At 46.5% G+C, this 24,618-nt stretch overlaps 1 long non-coding RNA gene across 1 annotated transcript in view; it reads left to right on the top strand.

Moving 5' to 3' along the window:
* The first annotated feature begins 3,431 nt into the window (after window positions 1–3,431).
* LOC144149121 (uncharacterized) overlaps window positions 3,432–24,618 on the top strand; it is a 62,906-nt gene continuing 41,719 nt past the window's right edge. Inside the window, exon 1 of the long non-coding RNA XR_013318191.1 lies at window positions 3,432–3,576. This is a non-coding gene — a long non-coding RNA (uncharacterized LOC144149121). The remainder of the gene's footprint in view (window positions 3,577–24,618) is intronic.

The following is a 24,618-nucleotide window of genomic DNA, read 5'->3' as shown; positions in this document are numbered from 1 at the left end:
TGTCGCTCCCAGGCTGACCGGGACAAAATTATTTTAGACTTGGGCGGCAACTTCGGATGTTTGGCAAATTTTACTTCATGAGAATCGAGATCCAAATTTAGCAGAATAAGCCCGACGTATGATCGCTATCGATTCCTTCGTATGCCTCTTGGAATACCTTCGGTAACAGAAATAATTAAAGCAGCAAAGCACCGTGTTTCGGAAGGTTTATCCTTGTGGTGGTTGTTACCAATGGCGTGGTAGTGTGGGGCATAAGTCAAGATGAATACGACAACAAATTGCAACTTCTGTGGGCCCTATGTCAACAAAAAACCTTCGACATAAGCTCAAGAAAATCGTTTTTCTGGATTCAGAGGTAAGGCCTACGTGGGCAGACGGTGTGTAAGATATACTTGGAATGTTTGAACCAACGAACAGGGAAGAACTGCTAGCATTTCTTTGTAGATAACATTTGTGTAGCGATTCATTCCTATAATTTCTTTGGTTACCGCGGCCCATGGAATGCTGTTGCGTAAACATAGTACCTCGGTTGAGACATAACCGGTGCAAAATAATTTTCAGACCTTACGTCTGTACTTCAGTAGTAACACACGAGCTGGGGCTTTCGTCAACGCTATGGAGTCTTTCATTTTGTCGTTCGGTGCCGGCGAATTAAGAGTCAGCGCCGTTTAAATGCAAGACGGCCGCACTAATGTCTTTTCGTCCCCGTCACCGACATACACGCTACAAAACTATGCAAAAATCGATAAGGAAATTTTGCAGATATTGCAATGTTGAACGAACGTTTATGACGAAGTCTTTGGGCAGGCAGAAGTGATTAAAGAGGCTGACCACATGATGCTGGTACCTAGACTTAAGAAGCCACTCCATCACTGACCGCTACGCTTGCAGCGCCTCAGAGTTGTCGGTCACCGCTACCCGAGCAGACCAGCGTTCAATCTATGCAAATAACTGTTTTCTTGCTGGGGCGTTATCCTATTTTTCCACATAAGTGAGCATACGTGGCGAAACTAGGCAGTTTCAAGTCAATGTCCGGGAGTTTGTTTGTGCCTCTGAAGCTCAGCTAAGAAGCACTGTCGCAGCAATGAACAGCAATCCTGTTTCCTCAAGGTGATAATGTGCGATGACTAGTTTTCCTAATACCAATCACGAGGAACTAGAAGCCATCCGCCCCTACTGATCTTCTTAATATGCTATACACGCACCAGGGCCGTCTTCCATTGCGCAGCCACAGCGTGATCATACGCCTCTCTGTGAATGCAGAAATATTGGCTCTTCAGCACGTCACAACACACACGGGATAAGATAAAATCGCTGGAGCGAAGCGTCACTTTCTGGCCTTGAATAAGGAGCGACATAAAATTATTTCATCGAAAATATGGCAGGTGCCAAAAGCGTCTAAACGGGTCTAAAAGGGGCCAAAAACGACTAAAGGCTAATCATGATGTTGAGTCATAATATTCCATGTTTTCCGGGGAAGCAGCTGGAATGAGGCTAGCCTTTTATTATGTGGAGTCTTGATGTTCCGATTTTTCCGGTGAAGCGCTTGGAATAAAGTTAGCCTTTTACGATAGCCGAAAGTTTGGTAATATTGTCCCGAAGTCAAAAGAGACGCAGTTGTCTTCAAGGGAACCAAGTTTAATGGAGCGAACGTGTGCTCGCATGAAAACTCAAAGAGTACAAAGGCAGTGTAGCAGCAGTCAACAAAGTGACTTGCTCAAGCAAGCTTCGGAGATTTGAATGCCGTGGTGCCTCCTCTGCAGGCATTTATCTTTCGCTGCCAGTGTTTCTGAAACCGTCGATATACATCCAGAGCATTGTAGATCAAAGGAGATTATATTCGACTAGTGACGTTAGGGCAAAACAGTCTGCTTAACTGAATGAGATAGCCCGTGTGGCATTAAAATAAAGAATAGAAGACGCGCTTCGCTTGGGACACAGATAACAGATACGGCCGTGGCTGGGCGGCAAAAACAAACAATAAACAGACCCATACATGGTTGGCGGCAATATTGTGGACTTTTATTCATCCGTTCTTCAAATAGCAGAACTTTTTTTCCGGTTCATGGATTACCGCCGAAACAGTGCAGCGATATGGGCTATCATTTAACAGCACAGAAGTTAAAGAAGTTGCATATGGGCTCGGCATTACCCACGTATCGCGAAGCCATTACCATCGAGGCTGAAATGGGACAACAGAGATGACCTCGCTAACTACTAAACTAATTGCCTCTTAGTATGTCTCACCTCCCCATGGGTCTGCTGGAATGGCGTGATACACATCGAGACGCTGTTTTCAAGTCCCTGTGGAGACACTCATGGGAAGGCGGGCGAGTACACTGCTTCCCATACCCTCAAGCCACATTGTACCGGAAATTGTGCCCAGTAAGGCCATCCATATCCGTCTTCCGTAGTTCGGCCGCCGCCAGAGGATCTACTATAATCGGGGCTCCAGGAACCTACCACCAGTGTCACCTGGCCTGAGCGTGACGGCATAGATATCTGCGAAAAAACCTGGACACCAGAAGCCTTTCTGAGACCAGCTAGGACGCCACGCTTCTTGATGGTGAACACAGAAGTGGGCCATTGAAAAAAAAAAAACGCACTCATGAGCTTTTGTGAGACGCACCTCGACATCCTTAAGAGAGTCCTCCTGCCGATTCCGAGAAACAGGAAGACGCCCTTTTCGTTCAAGGGCTGCCAGCAGCACAAGGTTACGCTGGGAGCCTTCCCGCTACCGTAAAGTAAAAAGACAATTAATATTTATTTGCTTTTTTAGAAAAGGGAGATTTAGCGCAGCTGAGGCACATTGACATCAGCAGTGATTTTGTTAAAATCAGGTGGCCAGCTACTTCATCATTTGTTTGTCTATCTACTTTGTTTCAACGGCAAAAACGTTGTTTATTACCAAACTGGTGGCCCGCTTACGTAACAACTGCGCAGAAAGCGCAGGCCGCTGACACTGCCTTGTGCTATGCTGTTTAATGAGAAGTTCTCCGCTTTCGAATATTTCTTTTCATTCGCTTATCATACTGCCTGCCACCCTGCTGCTAACGACGCAGATATCGCTAGTTAATGTGACTCGTTGGACCCACCCAAGCATTCCATGCACAAATTCAGCACGGTAATTTTTTTCTCTGAAGTCTTGGCGTCGCGTTCCTTGAAATGCACAAACAGGCGAATATGCAAGACAGTAGGATGAGCAAAGAAAAAAATAGGGCAGCCATACAAAAGAAATTCGAGCAGTGGAAAGAAATGCAATAAGCACATGATTATTCAACGCTATGATGTGGTTTTCTTACACAGAGTCCGCAGTATTTGAAGACCAAAAGAAAGGAAATGACCGTCAGAACAGCGTTGCATGTCCGTTGCTATTGTAATCAAATGAACAATAGAGTCGTTTCAAGGTTTCTCAAAGCCTGCATCAGCCTACACGAACCTTCGTTGCATGTTGGCTACTGATCGATTTGTATATGTACAAACAAAACTAAAATAAACGCCGAATAATAGTATTCCCAAACATGAACCTACTAGTGGCTTTTATCAGCAGTCTCCTGTTCCTGTATTCTGATCAAGGTAAGAACCATTAGTAATAACTTTCATATATTTCTTCATTCACTCATATTTCCCCGTGATTGGTTCACCAATATTGCGAGAGTGCTAGGCAGATGTCACCAGTTTGGTTCTTATGTTTTCTTTACATAAATCGCAACCTTTCAGGGATGCGTTCAGAGCTCACGTTATCTGAAGTGATGCGTTGGGCAATCACCTTTCCATATTTTGAGAAATGCCTATTATCTCCACTCTCCCGTAAAATTATTCATATACAGTCACGTTTAGGTAGTTCAAAACGGAGTACTCGTTTGCCGCTACAGAGGTCGGCGATGGTTAGCGTTTTTCCGCCAATTAAAGGTGATACACTTAAAATTATACTGTTTAATTCCGCGAGTTTTTTTGCGCGGATTGCGAAGGTGTTTCTAGGCCTACATAACACTACAAAAACACGATAAATAGCCGCAACACTTTACAGCCCCGACGAAATTTATGTGCCCTTATATTTTAGGTATTTAGGAACTTATTGTACATGTCTTCTTGTTATTTATTAGTCCTCTAGAGTCATGCACTCAGAAATATTTCAAGGAGTACCATCATCAAGTATACATGCGAAATATGAAGTGTTGTTGGTGTGAGCAATAGTTTTTTAAAGCGCCAACTGATACTGTTTGATGTCAAATTTCGAGGTGAAAGAAAAGCCACCGCTTATTTTTTCTACATCCATGCCTTGTGCGCCAACATCGTTTGACGAGAATAGTACTACGCGCTACTGAATCCTCTAAGTTAGCGTACTTAGTCCACAGTAAATATATCTCTCAAATTTACCTTGCACACATTACTGCACCAAACATCAAAACAAAATAACAAACACGGTTACTTTCGGTTGAGAAATAGACGACTTAAGCCATTATCTATTTTTACTGCTACTCCACAGTTGTTTAAGCTGGTGGTTCATAGGTTTAATAATTGTGTCTCTACGCGTAATGCAGCCGGCTCTGTCTCGTTGCAGAGTTCAGTGGCCGCGTGTGGTTCGAAGACAATCGGATAGATAGAACTGACTTATTTTGATCTGGGTTCTCTGGTCGGTACACGAATGATTACGGGCAGGTGGAACATGAACGAATGCATTTGTTGGCCAGTGCCAGTTCTTGCTTTGTCGTCAGTTGCATTGGTCCAAGTTTGAGCACGCTCGTACTGACGGCCAAGGAAAATGCCCGAAGTCAAAAATACAGTTTTCATGAAAAAGTATTTGGAGGAATGTAGATTTTTCCTCCGCAAGAAAACAAAACAGTTAACAGCAGTCAAAAAATATTGTAGCATGTAGGGCCATGGTTTAACTTACGTCTTTGGCTTTCGTTCAACTAAAAAGGGCATATTTTGGTAATCCTTCTGTATCCCGAAAACAGTTACGTCTTCCTGTAAGTACAGTTACCCTTTAGCTGCTGCGAGACAGTTACTATTAGCCTGTTGAACGTTTAAATGCGTCAGTCTTTTGTAGGATGCCCAAACGTCAAAGTTTTGATTCTTCTCTTGTGGTCTGCTGCCACTGAATTGAGCCAATGTGCAGAAAAAGGACGACCCTTGCTCAGGATCTGGTAAAATAGTGCATCTCACCGTATTACTACTGGTGCCATAAGTTCTAGACATAGAAGTTATATAGCGCAAAAAATTACTCAAGCACATTTCATCCAAAATGAAAGCAAAACCAGTCATTTCCCACGTTTCCTAAATTATTAATGCGCCTTGGGTTAGTTGTTAGAAAATGAAAAAAAAAAATCTATGCTTTACGTTCCGCAGGAAGATGAAATAAAAGTACCACAATCAGAACAGAACTCAAGTTCGGACTTTCCAATGAAGTCTAACAAAAAATACCAAAACGCGCTTCACTAACGAATGGCGCTTGAGTGGCAAACAGCCTAACGAACATGACAAGAAGGATGGGTACACACAAAAGTGTAAAATCAGGTCAATGCCCGGCAAACGGCTGATTAGGCCAAACCAATTGCCACAAAAAACCGTAGAGACCTACACGACCCAGAAACGGGAATTCGGGTAGGAACGTTTCTGACAACACGCGAGTGAGTACATCGCCTTTTGAAGTACAGGCGCTGAGTCAGAGGAGTCGGATATTCCTGGGCAACTACAATGCAACTGGATGGAGGTGGTTCATACTGTGAAAGTGGGGCGGATATCATTAGGCATATTTTAATGGGCTACGCATTAAACAGCCCCGGTGGGAGGATGAGGGGCACACCGTTAACTGAGGCCACTGGCGCCGGCAGGGGGCTGAACCAGGAGCGCTTGCCAGCCGCCTCCCTCTTCCCTAGTTCACACGTAATATTTGCCCTCTATCCCCTCCCCCCTCAACCTCTGCCGCCGCTCCCCCCCCCCCCCATTGCGACGTTTATGCTCCCCTCAAGGCAAAAACCCGCGGACGCTCGTGACCGGTGCGGTATTATTTGGGGTGACGAGACTCTAAAGAGGGCTCTACTTTGATGTCAAGGTGATTGTAGAGGTGCTGCAGACAGACAGGTAGGAAAGAGACAGAGGCGCAGAAGGAGCGATGAAGTATCCAGAATTTAGAGCAGCGGCCTAAAGGGCCGAGAAAAATGCCGGGGAGCAAAAGAAGGTGCACCAGAGAGATGAGAATCAAATCCTATCGGGAAAGAGTAACAGGAGAAGGAAGAAGCAAGTGGCTGAAATGTTTTATTGCTACAACGAAAAAATCAATCTGCCGGCAAACGGATTGTTCACAACCTACCCCCCCCCCCCACGCAAAAAGGAAATCTTAATCGCCATTTGCCTCATCGGTAAAATTCAACTGCATTAAATTCATCGGTATGGAGGAACAAGAAATAGCAGGACCATAATGGGGCCGTTCTCAATGCAATCTAAGGAGTTACGTGGTAAGGTTCTTCTTTTGAGAAAAACAGCAGAGAAGCAAAAAGATACACGTGAGCTTTTGCACTTGTTTTCTTGCTTTTTTTTCTCGACTACCGCACGCAGCTTTCCCACCCGCATCTATTCATAATCTGTTTCAAAGCCCACTCCGTACTCAGTGTAAAGTAGAGCATACAATAAGAAGAAATATCACACGCGCACCAGGAATTGTCAGCCACAATGAAATGAAGACTGGGTGTTTCTCTTCTGATACTCAATCGGGTTAGAATATATATTCACGCTTGTAGTAATTACTTGAAGCTTTTGGTACCTTAGAAATGCTTCATTCTAAAATTGACAGTTCCATACATGTCTAAATGTCGCCAGTGGGCAAAATGTCTCATAATGACGAGATACTGCCATCCACGGGCGGGTCAGAAGGAGTACAATATACGCTTCAAAATTAGTTTGTAGGGGGATATTAGTAAAGGCGTCACGTCATCACTGACTTGCATGGTCAATTCAGTTTTCAAAACGATATGTGCTGTTTTCAACGAAGCCTTAAAAATATCGTTAAATACAGCTAATAGTCTCTGCATGCCAATACGTGCTGTCGTGTTTTCTTATTGGAAATATCTTTTTATACAATGCTACTTATAAGATAAGACTACAACATTTCTCGATATTTACTTTGAAATAAATCTTACCTGAAACGTAATAAAAGTTGTCTGTAGTGGTAACATATAAATCGGCCATCCGACCCATTGTAGATGTGGCTACACCATCTCGAACCCTCACAAAGTAGCTTAAAGGAGCCATTAAGACAAAACACAAGTTTTGCTTCATTCGAAAGATTGCCTCGTTAAAATCATAATTTTGCCAGTTTTAAGGTGCTCTGTGCTCAAATAAGCTATATAATTATGGAAGAGGGAATGGCCATGCAACCCACCAGCTCATTTTTCGCAACAGAACCCATGATGTCTAATGAGCCTAGCTGTGTGATTGGCTGTAGCCGGTAAAAGCAAACGCAATTTAGGCAGAGCTTATAATCTTGCCGAACGAGCTATTTGTGCCTAAATGCTATGAATATCTATTTTAGAGCAGTAAGCATGGGGCGGTAAACAACAAAAGTTACGAAAACACAGGTAAGCATAGAATTACCGATGCGCACTGCTGTTGGTACAAGGCGACTATGCTGTTTTACCTGCACAGCAGTCCGACGCTTTGGAGTTATCTTATACGACGCTGACCGACTGGCGTAAGCGACGTTGCATTACGTGACCCTCTTTGTCAAGCATACCCCATGTTTCACGATGCGATGACTTTCTGCCGTAACAAAAACAATGCAGGTGTAAATACGGTCACAAACAAAGCACTGGCGGAGTGCTGAGTATGCTAGCGCCACCTGGGATGTTTGACGGCGAGGAAGGCTACAGAGCCGAATAGCGCAGTGGATAATTGTTTGTATACGCGCCGTTATTACTTCATTGTAGGCGTCACCAAAACACCCGACTTGCGGGAGAATCAAAATTTTAACCTAAATATGTTATTTTTACAGTGATTACGGCATCATTTGCTGCCGCGCAAGCGCTGCTTACGCTATAATACACAAAAATTTTCAAGTAAAACAAACTTGTATTTTGTCTTCATCGCTGCTTTGAAGGAGTACTGACAGAAACTCCTTCAGGCGATATAAAGTCGGAAATAGATGGCTGTGAACACACGTACATCATATAGAAAATATCATCGCCTCATAGAACCTATATTTATTTGAAATCGAAGTCAAGTGTGCAGAACAGAACTCAGCACCCAGCAGAGGTCCTCGCAAGATCGGAACCTTCTTGGATGTGGGGTAAATAAACAATAAACCAGCACGCTACGAGGTTGTGTAGGCTGTTTCCGCTTTGCCGGCGTTTCTCGCAGGCTCGCCGCTCCGATCGCAAGTCGGTGTGCGCTCTACCTACAGACAATCGGATCGTTGGCGGCGGAGGCGCGGAATCTTTTGACATATTGGGCAGATGGCCGTGATCCAAGTTCTAAAACGAATGCACGAAGTCTATTTTATTGCTGTTTATTCCAGTGGGCGTGAAAACGTGCAGGGCAGAATACCGGCGCCTCGAGAGAGCTGTGTATAACACCAGCACGGTTCACTTGCGGGCGCCGGCTGCGGCCGTAAAGTGGCGCATGTACGCCAGGGTAGCTCAAGTGATACCTGTTACGGCCGACTAAATGGCACTAACTCGGCAAACAAAGCTCTAGATACGAGGAAGATGGTAAAGATGCATGGCAAGTTGCCTCAAACATCGCCAGCTGTGCCGCTTACGGGAGCGACAATCGAATATCCGCCGCAGTGTTAAGCCTAACATATGCAGGTGTACCTGTAGGCGGACCGGAAGGCTGCTCCCAGGGCGCATATCCGCATTATTACGCCTCAATCGCCCCTTCGACCGACAGCGTCTCCTCCCCGACAAGATGTTCAGATCGCGCTCACAACTTGCAACCAACGACCTACGCCTGCATATTTATCCCAAACTACTGAGAACACCCCCGCATCGAGACACATCGGCAATGCCTACCAAAAATCTAACAAAAGCGTTCGTTCGAATCTCACATGCAGCTATTCTGTTCTCATAAATTACCTTGAAAGTGGGCAGAAATCTTCAATTTCGTTCAATCATTGGTGTCTAAAAGGACAGCCACACTTAAATTCGGCAATAGACATGCCCAGTTCTGTATATTCTCCACCGTGGTACCCCCGAAGGATTGATCTTATCTTCCACATGGTTTAATACAACTCTTGTTACTCTCGCTACGGCACTCGCCAAGATATCCTCCATCCACTGTAGTCTATACGCCGCCATAACAGTTTGGGTGATTCATGGCAGTGGTGCCCACATACAATCCACACTGAAGTGGCTACAGACACCATGCACAAATTCGACCAGTCGGAAACCCTGTCGTGCACCCCGGAAAAGTCCACGTACTCCGGCCGCCCCAATCAACACATGCAATACATGCTGCTCCGACTAAAGGAAGAAATACTAAACAGGCTTTCCAATTCGCACAAAATATCCATACTAGATTTTGATAGCAAAAAGAACCTTGGATAATATGAACCACCCAGCCGTTATTTGTGAACTGGTATCAATTGAATGTAGACAGGGCCGTCTGTATAACTATGTTGCGGCCTTCCTGATAGGACGCACGGCAACCACCTCAGTTCAAGAGGTCACCTCTGTTCAAGAACATTTAAAACAACACCAGAGGGCAGTCCACAACGTGGGGGGATATCACCACTCCAATTCAATATAGTAATAAAAGATCTTCCTTGTATACTCGATGACCTCTCGCATCTACGGAATGTGCTCTACGCAGACCACTTGAGCCTTTGGGGCCCCCACGGGATCAGAATGGGAGCACCAAGACGCCCTACAAATACCCATGGACAAGGCACACGTATAGCTTCGAGACCGAAGCCTACAATTTGCCCAATAAAAACCAGCTCGGCTTATACTAACATCTCAGAAAGCTACTCAGAGTAACAAAAGCATACCTGATCCCCAGCTCACAGTACAGGGCAAACCAGTTCCCAGGGTGCCCCACCTGCGTATTTAGGTGTAGGGATTCCCACAACTGGCTCTGGACTGCATGCAATTGCCCCTCTCAGCCTCATTCTCTGCCAGCTAATTCAGCTGAGACTAGAAAGTTGGCTTGCTAGATTCTGATACCGCGTGCATCATACAAAAACTGCTCACCAGCAGGGTAGCATATGGCACGCCCTCTCTTGCCCTTAAAATAACGGAGAAGACCAGATTGAATACTATAAATTGAGAAGCTTACAAGATCACCACAGGAGTACCATCAAAGACATGAACGAAAAGGTTGCTCTAACTGGGAATACATGTTACTTAGGGGGAGAGAAAGGGAGCACAAACAGGGACCCTGGTATTTAGTCTGAAGTTTGCTTGAAAGCTCTGGGGCTGTGGACGGTATCCGTAGCCATACAAGGTAGCCAGCAGCGTAAGTCGGCGTTCCACTACTGTCCTCGTGGCGAGACTGCTGACTTCCTTGATGAGCTGCGTTGAAGGAGTGTGCCAGGTGGCGGCACTCTTGAGCTCGCTTGGCAATTTCCGAGATTGGAACACATTTCGAGATATCAGGGAGGCAGGGAAGGATGGTGTCAAGTACGGAGAAAGGTTGACGGCCGTATAGCAGAAAGAATGACCACTTCAGACAGGAACACCCGTCCCCGCTCGCTCAACAGTTCCCAGGGCGCTGTTTGAGAAAGATGCGAATTCGCGAGCAGTGGCAGTGCACAGTGCAGCTGTTTCAGCATTGTGTGTCAAATGATCAACTGCCACAATAATCCAACGATTGCCAGTGGCTGTGCTGGGAAGTGGACCAATAATTTCTTTTCCAACAGGGACAAAAGGTCGTGCTGGACATGGTAGTGATTACAATGCTCTGGTGGGATGTTGAGGAGGAGACTTGCGACGCTTACACTCTGTGCACGAGCGGATATTCTTCATCACAAGGTACATCCGCTTGTGAGGTCAAATAACAATTTGAGTACTTTGTTGATAGACTGTAGGAAGGCGTCTGAACTTCCGTACACTCTAGGCTAAGTACACTCACAGGGAACAATGACGGTTCGTCGGGCATGGCCTTTACACGCGAGGAATCAACAGCTTCCTCGAATCCCAGACATTCTACATGGAGCAGTGTGGTCAGGCAAGAATATGTGTTCCATATCGCCATTAGGATTGAACCAGATTGAACATCAAGAACAGCGGAAGCTAGGGGGACCAACTTGCGCGAAAGAAAAAAACTTGACGGCGTGAAAAAACTGTTGTGTCTGCACCGGCATTGCAAGATACAGGCACAATCGTGGAACAGCTCGGGGGCATACCGGCGTCTGAGGAAACCAGCAAGTTGATCGACAGTTAGTTCTGCGGCGGCACCCACAACGGTAGAAATTCAACTTGCGCACAAGGGCAATCGATTATGGGGTGATGACGGGATAGAAAGTCCCAGCCAAGACTGATATCGTGAGAACATGACCGGAGCACAACAAACTCGATGAAGTACGTGATGCCTTAGATGAGAACACGAGCGGTGCACATGGCTGGCGGCCTAATGGCTTGCAGATTTGCCGTCCGAAGAGTACGTCAACCGAGACGTGTTGTGACTTTTCGCAAGGAGCGGCAGATCAGTTCACTAACACTGACACTACGGCTCCCGTATCAACAAGCACGAGAGTGGCGACACCTTCCACATTCACATCAATAACGTAAGCGGGTGATGTAAAAGGACTTTGTTATTTTGACGCAATTAGAGCTCTTGGCTCGCAACTGCAGCCGTCAGTTTCCCTCCGCGGTGAGATTTTGTAGGGTTGCATGGGTGACACTGCGCGGAGGCGCGGGGATGAACGTTGACGGCTCGAAACAGGTGGTCGCTCACTTGTGGAGCATCTCTGTGTCGGTGGTGAATCAACGGATGCGAAATAAGGCTGAGATATGTAGGCCGATACAGGGTGGACATCACTAGCAAGTGGTGGGCGCCGACGGCACATCCGCGCAACGTCGCCGGGCATGGAGCATGCGCAACAATTGAGCGGTTATCTGGTGTGCGCCAACGATTGAGCTGTTGAGGTTTCGTTCGAGGATACGGTGTCGCCGGCTGGGGTGCCGTGTACTGATATGACTGGAAGGCGCCTGGCTCCAGTTGTCTTACGACTGAAGCATAAGTCACCGCAGCCGCCGAAGCGAGGGGCGCTGCCATGGGTACCGTGAGGGGCGATGCTACTGTGGGAGCGAGGGGCGCTGCGGCTGTAGTTGAAAAGGGCGGTGCCATGGTGACACTCATTGTGAGGTACAGGGTGAAGCCACAGATACAGGCACATGTGGAGGTTGCCAAGCTGAGGGAAGTCTGCGACCTGTTCTTGAATCACTCGCCGCGCACTAGGAGGCAGCGGAAAGACAGACCCTCGAGCACTACGAAGCAGGGCCGGCTGCCACGAAACGTCTGCACACACGAACGCCTCGATGTGAGTCAGAAGAGGAGAAAGGTCGAAAGGTACGGCCTATGACGACAGTAACCCCCGTTGAACGTGTTCGTTGGGTAGCGTGCGTTGACGACTAACAACACGCTTGTTGCGGAGCTCGTCATAGCTGAGACACCAATTGAGATCTTCGTCACCAGTCTTCAGGTTCTTGCCCACGAGCCTCTGCATTCCATAATCATCGATGCCCTTGAGAGATGTGCCGGTTCTTGTTGGACTCGGTCATCGCAGGATCCACCAGCTTGCAGAGTTCCACGACGTCGACATCCTCAACGTAATTGGTGTACGCCTCGTCGTCTCGCGAAACGGCTGTTCTGCGCAAAGCTTGCGCACAGCGGGGCGACCGAACGCCTAAATAAACCCAGTCTCGAATTCGGACCAAGTTTTCATGCGCGCTTGGTGGTTATGAAAGCACGCTTTGGCGACAAAACCCAGACCATACAATGGGTGCCAGCTGTGGATACGCTATTTTGTGGTCGATTTCTTGGTGCAGGGGCGAGAGCATTTGCTTGCTTCGCAGTGCCAGGCTGGGGATCACGTGAGGACAAAGATTTCACAAAATGTAATCAGACAGTTTTGCTGGGCTTGCAAGATGTACCACTACGCAAGATGTACCACCACTACGCTACCGGCGGGGCTGTTTGCCCAGCACTTTCTCGGGTATTTATGTTAAGGTGCTTTTGTTTCCTGCACTTGGGGGTGGTAGCCAGCGCTACTCGGACTACTCGGGGTGAAGGGGACTTTCTTTTTAAACCCCGGGCCGTGACTCGAGTGTATACGACATGTCGAGAGCGGTCGACCAGCATTGAACCCTCTTAAGCTCCCCTTGGCCCCAAGACTGCCAGTGCAGAGGCCCTCGCTAAGCATGTAGCGAATCAGAAAATGGGAAATGAGGGGCTCCGCGAAATCAGACAGAAAATAAGGGTTGGCAGTCAAGAAAACCACGGAAAGCAAAGGGTAGGTTGTGGTGGGCCATAGAAAGAGATGAAGAATTTTAAGAGTCGAAAAGAAAGTGGTGAAAAAATGCCCGTCGGGTGGGATCCGAACCCACGACCTCCAGAATACCGGTCTGGTGCCATAACCACTACGCTACCGGCGGGGCCGTTTCCCCAGCACTTTCTCGGGTATTTATGTTAAGGGCATATTTTTTCCTGCACTTGGGGGTGGTGGCCAGCGACACTCGGACTACTCGGTGTGAAGGGGACCTTCTTTTTAAACACCGGGCCATGACTCGAGTTTCTACGACATGTCGAGAATGGTCGACCAGCGTTGAACCTAAGCTCCCTTTGGCACCAAGACTGCCAGAACAGAGGCCCTCGCTAAGCATGTAGCGAATCAGAAAATGCGAAATGAGGGGCTCCGCGACATAAGATAGAAAATAAATGTTGCCAGTCAAGAAAACCTCAGAAAGCAAAGGGGCTGTTTTGGTGGGTCATACAAAGAGATGAAGAATTTTTTGAGTCGAAAAGAAAGTGGTGAAAAAATGCCCGCCGGGTGGGATTCGAACCCACGACCTCCAGAATGCCGGTCTGGTGCGATAACCTGTGATATATATATAAATATATATATATATATATATATATATATATATATATATATATATATATATATATGTATATATATATATATATATATATATATACAGTCGAGTCCACTTATAACAATATTGAGGTGCCATGAAAATATCATTGTTATAACCGATTATTGTTATAAGCGGTTTATTTTGCCATAGAATACAATGAAAAGCTGACAGTGCCGCGGCTGTCCATTGTTATATCCGATATATTGTTAAAACCGGTATTGGTATAAGTGGACTCGACTGTATATATATATATATATATATATATATATATATATATATATATATATATATATATTGTTACGAGGTAACACGGGCTGCAATAATTAGGAACTGCGGACAATCCGTTGTAATGGCTATGTTGCTAGCAGACCTCCAGCCGCACCTGTGAACGAAGAGGCTCGGTCTGCTCGGAATTGGGTGTGATCGTCTGTCGGCTCTCTCGCTCTCTGCGGTTCTGGACCTCTGCGACCATCTATATCTACCGGCCAATAAACCCCATTTCAATATATATATATATATATATATATATATATGTATATATATATATATATATATATATATATATATATGTATATAATATTATACATATATATCGAGGTCACCAGATAAAACATAATACTTGGCCAAGACATTGGCCAACATTTCGACCAGGGACTTGTCTTTTTCAAGGCATCAGGGTTCATCTCTGGCACACTGTTTTTTAGATACAGATTGAGTTGGGGAGATAGGGGGAGATCGTTAAGAGCGGGGCCAGAAGGAGGACAGCAGAGTTGGTCAACGTTCGGTTGAAAGGAGCGAGATAGTGAGAGAGAAACGGAGGTGTGGTTTTTGCGACACTGACCCCACAATAGAGAAAGAGGGAAGACTACGAGAGGGTCGCGGGAAACAGGGGGAGCGGTTTAAGCTGGACTGCGGTGGTACCGGGCCACCTCAAAGGAGTCTTCCGGGAAGTTTGGGGCCGAGCGGGGCCCCTTGGGGTGCAATTGCAAGGCTATGGAACTGTGTGTAGGAGAGGAAACTCGTAAACAACGTCCCGTGTAGTACGAAGAATTCCGGCCGGGGAGGCCAGTGTTCGCAGAAGAAAAGAAGGGGTATGCGCAGGTACATCCCACGGGGAGCTTTGCGGTAGATTCAAAGGCTTCTTTTCTGTTTTCTTTCTTTTTTACTTTTTTTTTTTTCATTTTGCGTGCGTGTGTGAAGCAGGTAGTAAGACGAAATGCCGAAGGTCGAGGAAGGCGGGTGCACGTGGTATGTAGAAATCGGCCTGGAGCAACACAGGAGCAAAGAAAGAAAGAAAGAAAAGCACATAAGTTGTTTTAAGTAACAGCTTTGGGGATGGGCAGGTAGGGTTGTTGCGAATGGAGATGCCCATTTTTTGTAACAGCATTGTTTTTCTTTTCGATTCAGATACCATGAGGTTTCTAAGCTGCCTTTCGAAGCATTGATTCCAGCCGGCTCCTGGCAGTTGAATTCATGAATTACGTACTATTCTCTGTATTTCCGGTCCCTTGGAGGCTTAAAGATTCACTGCAGAATATAGATCTTGAGATCGTCGAAATTGTGGTTCGGCTGGTTGAAGCGTTGCAGGACTGCTATGGAGGAACTGTTATGAGGGCCGGGCCGTTGTCCACTCAGGCGTAAGTTCATAGTTTGACTCGTTTCTCCAATGTACTGCTTTTTACAGAATGAACATTCTAGCATATACAGAATGTGAGAAGAATTGGAAGTGAAGCCTGGAACGTATTGGCTGGCAGTGGTATTGACAATGCAGTCCATCTTCAGATGTTTGCCGGTCTTGCATCTAGGGCGGAGGCAAGGGCTGATGACTGGTTCCTGTGAAGGACCAATTTTGGCATGCACTAAAGTGTCTTTTAGGTTCTTGTTTCTTCTGTAGGAAACTCTTGGGGCTTCCGGAAACGTCTTTTTCTGTCGGTCATTACTGGCTAGAAAGGGGTAGTATGTCCGAATTTGCTGTTGATGTTAGGGAGTGCGTTTGAGAATTTGGTTATTAAGGCTGGTGGTCGGGCGCTTTTGTTTCGACGTTGATGCTTGAGCACTTCTCTTTCCAGCTAGGATGCTCTTTCATAAGCCATATCCAGCGAGCTGGCCGGGTGATTCCTGCTTTCCAGGGTGGAATTTAGTTCATTAAAGTGTTTGATACAGTCTGTGTTATCACCGCATAGTCTTCTTAGTCTTGTAGCCTGTCCTACAAAAATACCTTGTTTGCAATGTCGTGGGCGATGACTAGTGCAGACCAGGTACTGCTGTCGGTCCGTTCGTTTGCTATAAAGCGTGGTTTTCAGTTTACCATTCTCAAGGACAACAGTGGTGTCTAGGAAGTTCACTTGTTTATGCGAGTACTGGCATGAGAACTTATTATTCGGATGCGAAGAATTAGGATGCGAAATGAATCTTTCTAGGGCTGTGAGGCCGTTCTCCAAAATTATGAAGATGTCATCTACGTATCGAAGGTAAACATTCGGATTGAGGGGGCAGGACTTTAAAAGGAAGACTTCAAGTTGTCCCATAAAAATGATGGGGTAGGTGGGTGAGAAAGGAGTGCCCATGTTGATTCCAAAAACTTGCAAGTAGTAAGATGAGTCGAACTCGAAATAGTCGAGAGTTAAAACTAATTTTAGTAAAGTAATGTAGACTTCCAAGGCATGTTGGTGCCGGTTTTCTGCTAAGGCCTTTGATGTAGCTTCTATTCCTTCGGTGACGGGAATTTTCGTGTAGGTCGCGCAGACGTCGAGCGTGACCAGGAGGGCCTCGTTGGGTATTTGCCCACCATCGTGTATTGCTTTTAATATGCGGAGGAATGGTGGGGTTTCCTGAACAAATAAAGGAAGAAAATGGGAAAATCTGCCAAATGGTGATTCAGAAACAGGGACAATGCTTCCGTACGGGTGTGTTGTTAGAAGCTATGGGTCTGCCCGGAATGTCAGCTGAGGATACGGCTTCTTTGGGGGACTTTAGGTATTTTGGAGAAGAGGTATAAACGTCCTGCTTGCTTGTTCGTCGGTCTCATTTAGTTTAGTTCTGTTGTGGTGAATAATTCTCGGGCCAGCAGATCTGCGAGAGTTCGAAGGATCGTATGACTATTCGTTGCTGTGATCATTGTCTAAAGGATGATATTGACCATGGTAGTTAAGCTGCTATAGTCAACCTCTTTATATTATCCATTGGTAAGATGATAACGTTACCTCCTTTGTCTGCAGGTTTAATGATTATGTCGGTTCTGGCTGCTAGGTTATTTAGAGTGACTTCTTCTGAGGGGGTCAAGTTTTTGCATTAATTAATTTCTTCGTTGTCAATATTATTTCTTTTGATACTGATTTTATATACAAATCGAGTTCGGGAGATTCCTCAGAATCTGGCGTCCAAGTGCTTGGTGCACCGAGTGCGTGGTCATTGATTTCACTATTGTCCTGCTTATCAGAAAAGAATTTTTTCAGTCTCATTCCGTTCTGCGCGACATTCTGTAACATCCTTGTTTAACTCGTATTCATTCACGTGCTTATTGGTAGTGAAGAAAGTGTGGCCTCTTTCTGGGATAATTTTTTTTCGGGTTCGATAATGTTTCTGAGATATCTATAACGTTGCTGTTATACGTGACGGGGGAGGCGGATACGACATTCTGTTCGGGAACAGGTTTGATTCTGCTGTTACTCGTACTGTTGGAGCTCGACCCTCCATTTTGAGTATTAGCGGGAGGGGAAAATTCCAACGTAGCAGATTCTGATGTGTCTGCAGGGGACGTCAGATGATTTATTGCCACGTCTTCAGGCTTAGCGAGAACAGGAGGTTCAATTGTGAAATGTATGTCAGGCAAAAGTAGCTGCCCACGTTCAAATTTAGCTGCTTATTTCTTTCACAGCTCGTGTTTCTTACGGTTTCTAAAGGCATCAAGATCTATTTTCTCTTGCTAAGTGAGTTGAATGATTTCAGTCTGCTTATTTAAAACGTTAAGTTGTTTGTCACAGTGCTCTCTGATAATTTCTAGAAGGGAAAGCGATGCACGCTCCAAAGTATCCTGTCATTTACCTTGTAGTGGCGGGGGGAGAACTGCAAGGGAACAAATTGCTTTAAGGCGGAGGTCTTTGGGGATTTTCCTGGTTTGGAGGTAAGATGATTAGGTGTTGAGGTGAAATCTGTCGTGTGTTTGTTTGCCGGTGAGTTTTCAAACACTAAGGAAAGCGCTGGATTTTAGGTGCAAGGCGTCCGGTCAGCCAGGTGCAGGTCATTTTTGTTTGCTCCAAGGGGACCTATGGGATGGTTCTTTTTTGTTCGGAGTAGGTTATTTAGGGGGGCTGTTAGGAGTGATGTCCACGTCAATGTTTGTTTGGGTGCTTGCTTGCGTTTGAGTTCGCGTTAGTGTCTGTGTGAGCATTGAGCGTAACGTCCTTGGTGGGTCGGGATGTGGTTCTCCTACGTGCTGTTCAGCTGGTGTTGTGGCATCTGCATCTACCTGCATCTACCGTTTGTGTGCTCGCGTCGCATGTGGGGTTCCTGGCGGGACAGAGGGGTTCGCTACTGTTCGGAATGTCACGTTTAGTCTGCTGCTCGGTGCTGGTAACTGACATGAAGCTCGTGCCCGTAGTGAAGAGCGTCACCTCAAACTACTTCCTCAGCGTGAATTTGATGTTATCTCCCATTTGCCAATCACCTCGGTTGTTAGGGTGTAAACCGTCTTTGGCCAGACTAAGAAGAGTATGCAGGGACAACACAGACTATATGAAACATTTAATTAAATAACGTCTATCTCGGAAAGCAGGAATCACCCTGCCAGCTCGTTGGATATGGCTTACGAAAGAGCATCCATGCTAGAAAGAGAGGAAGCGCTCAAGCAACAACGTCGAAACGAAAGCGACCGACCACCAGCCTTAATAACCAAATTCTAAAACGTGCTCCCTAACATAAACAACATCCAGCGGAAATACTACCCCCTTCTAGCCAGTAATCACCGACTTAAAAAGACGTTTCCGAAAGCCCCTAGGGTTACCTACCGAAGAAACAAGAACCTAAAAGACATTTTATTGCATGCCAAAATTGTCGCTTCCGAGGAACCAGTCATCAGCCCATCCCTCCGCCCTTGATGCAAAACCTGCAAACATCTGCAGATAGATTGCATTCTCAATAGCACTGCCAGCCAATACGTTCACAAGAATAATTCAAGCTTCACTTGCAATTCTTCTGACATTCTGTACATACTAGAGTGCTCATTCCCTCAAAAGCAGTGCATTGGAGAAACGAGTCAACCTATGAACTTACGCCTGAGTGGACATCGGCCCGGAACTCATAACAGTGCCTCCATAGCAGTCGCGCAATACTTTAACCAGCCGAACCACAATTTCAATGATCTCAAGCTCATATTCTTCAGTCAAACTTTAAGCCTCCAAGAGACCGGAAATACAGAGAATCGTACTTAATACATAAATTTAACTGCCTGGAGCCGACTGGAGTCAATGCTTCGAAAGGCAGCTTAGAAACCTTACGATATCTGAATCGAACAGAAAAATATTGTCTTATAAAAAGTAGACATGTCCATCCGCAACAACCCTTCTTACCCATCCCCAAAGCTGGCACTTGAAAACAACTTATGTGTTTTTTTTTTCTTTCTTTTCTCCTGTCTTGCTCCAGTCCGATTTCTACATACCACGCGCACCCGCCTCCCTCCAGCTTCGGCATTTCGTTTTACTACCTTCTTCACACACGCACACAAAAAGGAAAAAGGAAAAAACAAATAAAACAGACAGAAGACTGAATCTACCACAAAGCTCCCAGTGGATTGCACCTGCTCATATCCCTTCTTTTCTCCTGCGAACACTTGCCTCCCCAGCCGGAATTCTTCGGACTATACGGGCTGTTGTTTACGAGTTCCCACTCCTACCCACAGTTACGTAACCTTGCAATTGCACCCCCAAGACGCCCCGCTCGGCCTTAAACTTCCCGGAAGCGTCGTTTGAGGTGGGCCGGCACCACCGCCGCGGAGATTAAACCATTTCCCCCGACCCTCTCCTGTGGCAAAACCACACCTCCGTTTCTCTCTCACTATTTCGCTCCTTCCCACCGACCGTTGATCCATTCCGCTGTCCTCCTTCTGGAAGTGCTCTTATCCCTGCCCTCTCTCTCTCCAACTCAATATGAATCGATAAAACAGTGTTCCAGCGATATACCCTGATGCCTTGAAAAAGACAAGCCAAAACGTTTGCAAAGGTATGAGGCCGCTACTTTCTCCGAACTATTATTTCTTTCTATATATATATATATATATATATATATACGTAAAAACTTGAGGGCAGACACTTGGAGAACACTGAACAAGGGTTTTATTGTTCCAAACAATTTTGAAAGAGCAGTCTTTCTTTGGCGGTTATCTTGCAATAAACAGAAAAAAGCCTATACACACTCTGCCTTCCAGGGTTCCTTTTTCTCCTCACCCTCGCCAATGAGAACTTTCGTAGAGAGTAAGAGGGCGGGCGAGTGAAGGCAACGTTACAATTAGTGTCGCATTCAGCCGGCGTTGGGAGCAGTGCTAGTTGACATTACCTAACCGGTCGAAACGCTTGCGCTCACTGAGTAGCCAGATTCGCTGGTTATTATAAATATTGACTCTGGGTAGTCAGTGAGCGGAAGCGGTTTGGCCGGTTGGGTATAAATAAAGATAGACTGCTCCCATCCAGTGCACCACTCCTCGCTGATTTCGTTTCGCAACTGCAAACGGATCAGCCTCTTTTCATTTTTTTACCCAACCGGCCAAACCGCTTCCGCTCACGGGCTAGCCACCGTTAATGTCTCTGGCTAGTCAGTGAGCGCAAGCAGGTCGGCCGGCTGGGCAAAATCAACGAAGACTGGTCGCATCACCGCCATGTGGCGACACTAATTAAACCGTTGCCTAGAGTGGCCATAACATGTTGTACCTATACCACAGAAGGTGGTAAAAAGGAAGAAAAGGGAAGGGGAGAGAGGAAAGTTGAAAATGGGAAGGTGGCACAGTGGCGGCATTGATAGACAGAAAACCGACGCATAAATGTTCAACCACTCTGCGTCTACAGAAAAAACGGCGTTCTGTGTCTGGGTACGGACATAGAGAGAGAGAGAGAAAGGGAGAACATTTGGACAGTCTAAGCTCGAAAGCCTGAACGAAAAGGCTCTGGATGGCAGAGAAGCATGCCAACCTCTGCCTACTGGTTATCAATGGTAGAAGAACACGAAAAAGAAGCAGTTTTAATGGCGGTTTGAGACCTTTGTTAGACAGAGACAAGTACCACATGGCCCGCATGTGGCCAAAGGAAGCTTATCGGAAACGAAACATTTGTGGACAGCCTTGACAAAAACGATCAGTGAGTCCCCCACGCGCGGAGGCTCGTACGGGTGCGTCTGAGTGAAATGGTCCGGGATGTTTGCGTAGAAAGCGATTTACGCCTTCGAAAGAACCACAGGCGGAGAAGGATCTATCACCTCACCGCCGCCAGAGGGGCAGTTGCCACGCTAACCGTCCCGCACCGCCTTCTGCCTTCCCCCTTACCGTCCCCCTTGTCTCACAGATGTCGGCACAACACGGCTCCCCTCAGGGGCGAAAGATGTGTTCCACGAACCTAAAAGTAGAGGACAAAAACTATGGCATGATTCTTCGTTTCGCCCTCCCTCAAAATACCGCAGGGTAGTTACGTCAGTTTTGAAAGCAACTCTATCTCCCTGTGGTCTCATTTGTTCCTTCTGTAGACGTTCGAAATTAATGTATAAAGAATGATTCTCTTTGTTCCCGCTCCTATGTATTCCGGAAGCTGGACTGAATTAAGACAGCCTCTATTTTTGCAGACGAGTGACGCGGGAGTCGAAGATGCCAGGACAGCGGAAGGTCGGGGAGGCCCTTCGCGTGTAACCTGTGAATGTTAAACCTCGTGCAAAAAGATGTTTTTCTTTGGCCAATATATTCCTCATCATAGATAAGGCAGCGGAGTTTGTAGATAACTTTTAGGTGTGTCACAGTTGAGGTTGTGTTTGATTTAATAATTATAGGCTGTCTTGGTGGCCTGGTAACATTCGTGGTGTCTATGTAGGGAAAAAGTTTACAGGGCGGCTGGCCGCATGACCGGTAGCCTAGAGTTCGCTCAGGTACTTCTGTTTTTGCCCTGACCAAAAGGTCCTTCAAGTTTCTGGCCCGTCTGTACACAGCACGGGGGGGGGGGCAGCTGAGAAAAAGTCACAGCATATCCACGGGGTGAATGATGATGAGTGGGCGAAGCTCCTGAGGGGAAATCATCGGTAAAACCGTGACTCTTCAGTGAAAGTTCGCCCACTACATCTGTGTCCGAACGTAACGTCTAGAAAGTCTCGCTTAAACCGCGCGTCGGCACCTTGGGGCTGAGCTCGCCTGATGCGTTTTGCAGACGCCTCACGAGCTCTCACTGCATCGGGGTCTGCCTGCCGATACGCGCGCTTTCTCGCCGCTTCCCGTTCTCTGACGTTTTGGAGATCCTCTTCGCGCCGCAGCCGTGCCGCTTCGCGTACGGCAGGGTCCTCGCGCCGTTGCCGTGACGCTTGGGTCTCTCGTTCTCGAACGCTGGGATCTTGGCGGCGTCGTCGCGCAGCCAGACGACATGCTTCGGCCTCCCGCTCTCGTACGGCAGGATCTTGGCGGCGGCGTCGCGCAGCTTCACGGAGCGCTTCTGCCTCGCGGACTCGCACATCTGCAGCCTTATCCATCGGGCGACTCCGAGCGCGCGCCAACAGCGAACGGATTTTATTTCAACGCTCCCCGCCATCTAGTAAACAATCCAAGCGCATCTTTTCATCATATACAAGTACCGCCATCTAGTAAACAATCGAAGAACTAAACTAGAGGTAGCCACGCCATCTAGTAAACAATCCAAGAACTAATCTAGAGGTGGCTACATACATACGTGGAGGATGGACAGACCCACGCCCTAAGGAGCTTCGCCCCTAAAACAGCCGACAAGCGCCGACACCCGAAAAACAGCCGTCAAGCCGACCCGCGAAATCATCGAGGCATACCACATAGCTGAAGGAGGTGAGAAGTGTGTAAGCCAAACAAGCATGTGTCTCCATCCTAAAGAGATTGCGTATCTGCGTGTGCCTTGATTGTAACATGCTCACATCTACTTCTGGTATCAACGTGACCTTTGCAAACTTGTTTGTCCATGCGCATTGTCTTTTTATTACTTTATTGTTTGTGTTCAATTTTTATATTCACCCTTTCTGATATTAAAAATTTAGTTGGTAGACCAGCGGCTGTCCTTGTGGTTACTTCCTTCTGTCTTCGTCTGAATTCGCGCTGGTTTTTATCCAAGAATGTCTAAATTCCAACTAGCCCAGCTTGCAACCCTCCTGTTGTTCATAATTACCACAGCCCCACTTTTGTCTTCAGGTTTTATTAGAATGGCAGTATCCTCACTCAGGCACTTCTGTGCTTCACGCTCGTTCCTAGCGACGTTGCCACGGCTGGGCAACCGTTTTTCGGATGGGCAACCGTCCTCCGAAACGTTTTTAGAATCAACTGAATCAACTGATTCCATGCACTGTTTTGACGTCAGGCTCATATTGGACCAGGAGAGAGTCTCAACAACATTAGATAGGAAGCTCACTGACCGTCAACGATATCTTCACTTCTACAGCAGCCATCCCCGCCAATGTAAAACAAGTATGATGATGATGGTTGGTGTTTTATGGCGCAAGGCCAACGAGGGCAAACAACGCGAAAACGGTGGTTAGGTATGAAGAATGTAACCGTAAACGCTAAAACCGTTCAACAAAAAAAAAAGTGAATTCAGTAAAAGACAATAGGGATGGCTGGTGTAAAAGGCCAGGTTGTGGTGGTGCGTGGCATGAAATCGGGTTTAAAAGCAACTACGCGTGATAGGAAACGAGGTGTAAAAACTTGATGTCACTAAGAAACTCAAAGGTGCGCTGTACAGGAATCATGGGGTCATCCCCTAAAAACGATGCTGGGTGTAATGGAATGTGTTGTCTGTAGAGGTCGGTGAAGTGTTTCTGTCGTGTTGAGTGGAGTGCTTTGCATTGAAGTAGCACATGGATCACGGATAGGCCGTCTCCACACCTGCTACACAAGGGTCTTGGAGATCCCGTGAGCAGGTATGAGTGTGTTGCATGCGTGTGGCCTATCCGTAATCGAGGCAGGGTAACTTCATTGTGCCTGTTGTGTGTGTCAGTGGTGTATGCTCCCAAGAGTGTCTTTATAACGTGTGGTTTGTTGTCTGCCATTTCATTCCAGTGTGCTTGCCATGTATTGCGAAGGTGTTGTCTAATGTGTGACTTAAGGTCAGTGTACGGTATTGTTGTTATGTCCACTGTGTTTGCAAGTGCAGCAGCAGCGGCCATTTGATCTGCTGTCTCGTTTCCGGTGATCCCCGAGTGACCTGGCACCCAGCCTACGATTGCTTCAAGACTTAATGCATATGCTGACATAATGGTTTTGTAAACTAAATGAATAACGTGGTTTTTACAAAGCTGCTTAGATGACAATGCTCGTACTACACTCAAGGAATCTGTAAAGATG

This window comes from Haemaphysalis longicornis, unplaced genomic scaffold (assembly GCF_048455015.1).
Source record: "Haemaphysalis longicornis isolate Haplotype H1 unplaced genomic scaffold, Haemaphysalis longicornis Haplotype H1 scaffold_8, whole genome shotgun sequence".
Classification (NCBI taxonomy): domain Eukaryota; kingdom Metazoa; phylum Arthropoda; class Arachnida; order Ixodida; family Ixodidae; genus Haemaphysalis; species Haemaphysalis longicornis.
Note: the sequence above shows the minus strand (reverse complement) of the source record. Positions and strands in the feature narration are given on the sequence as shown.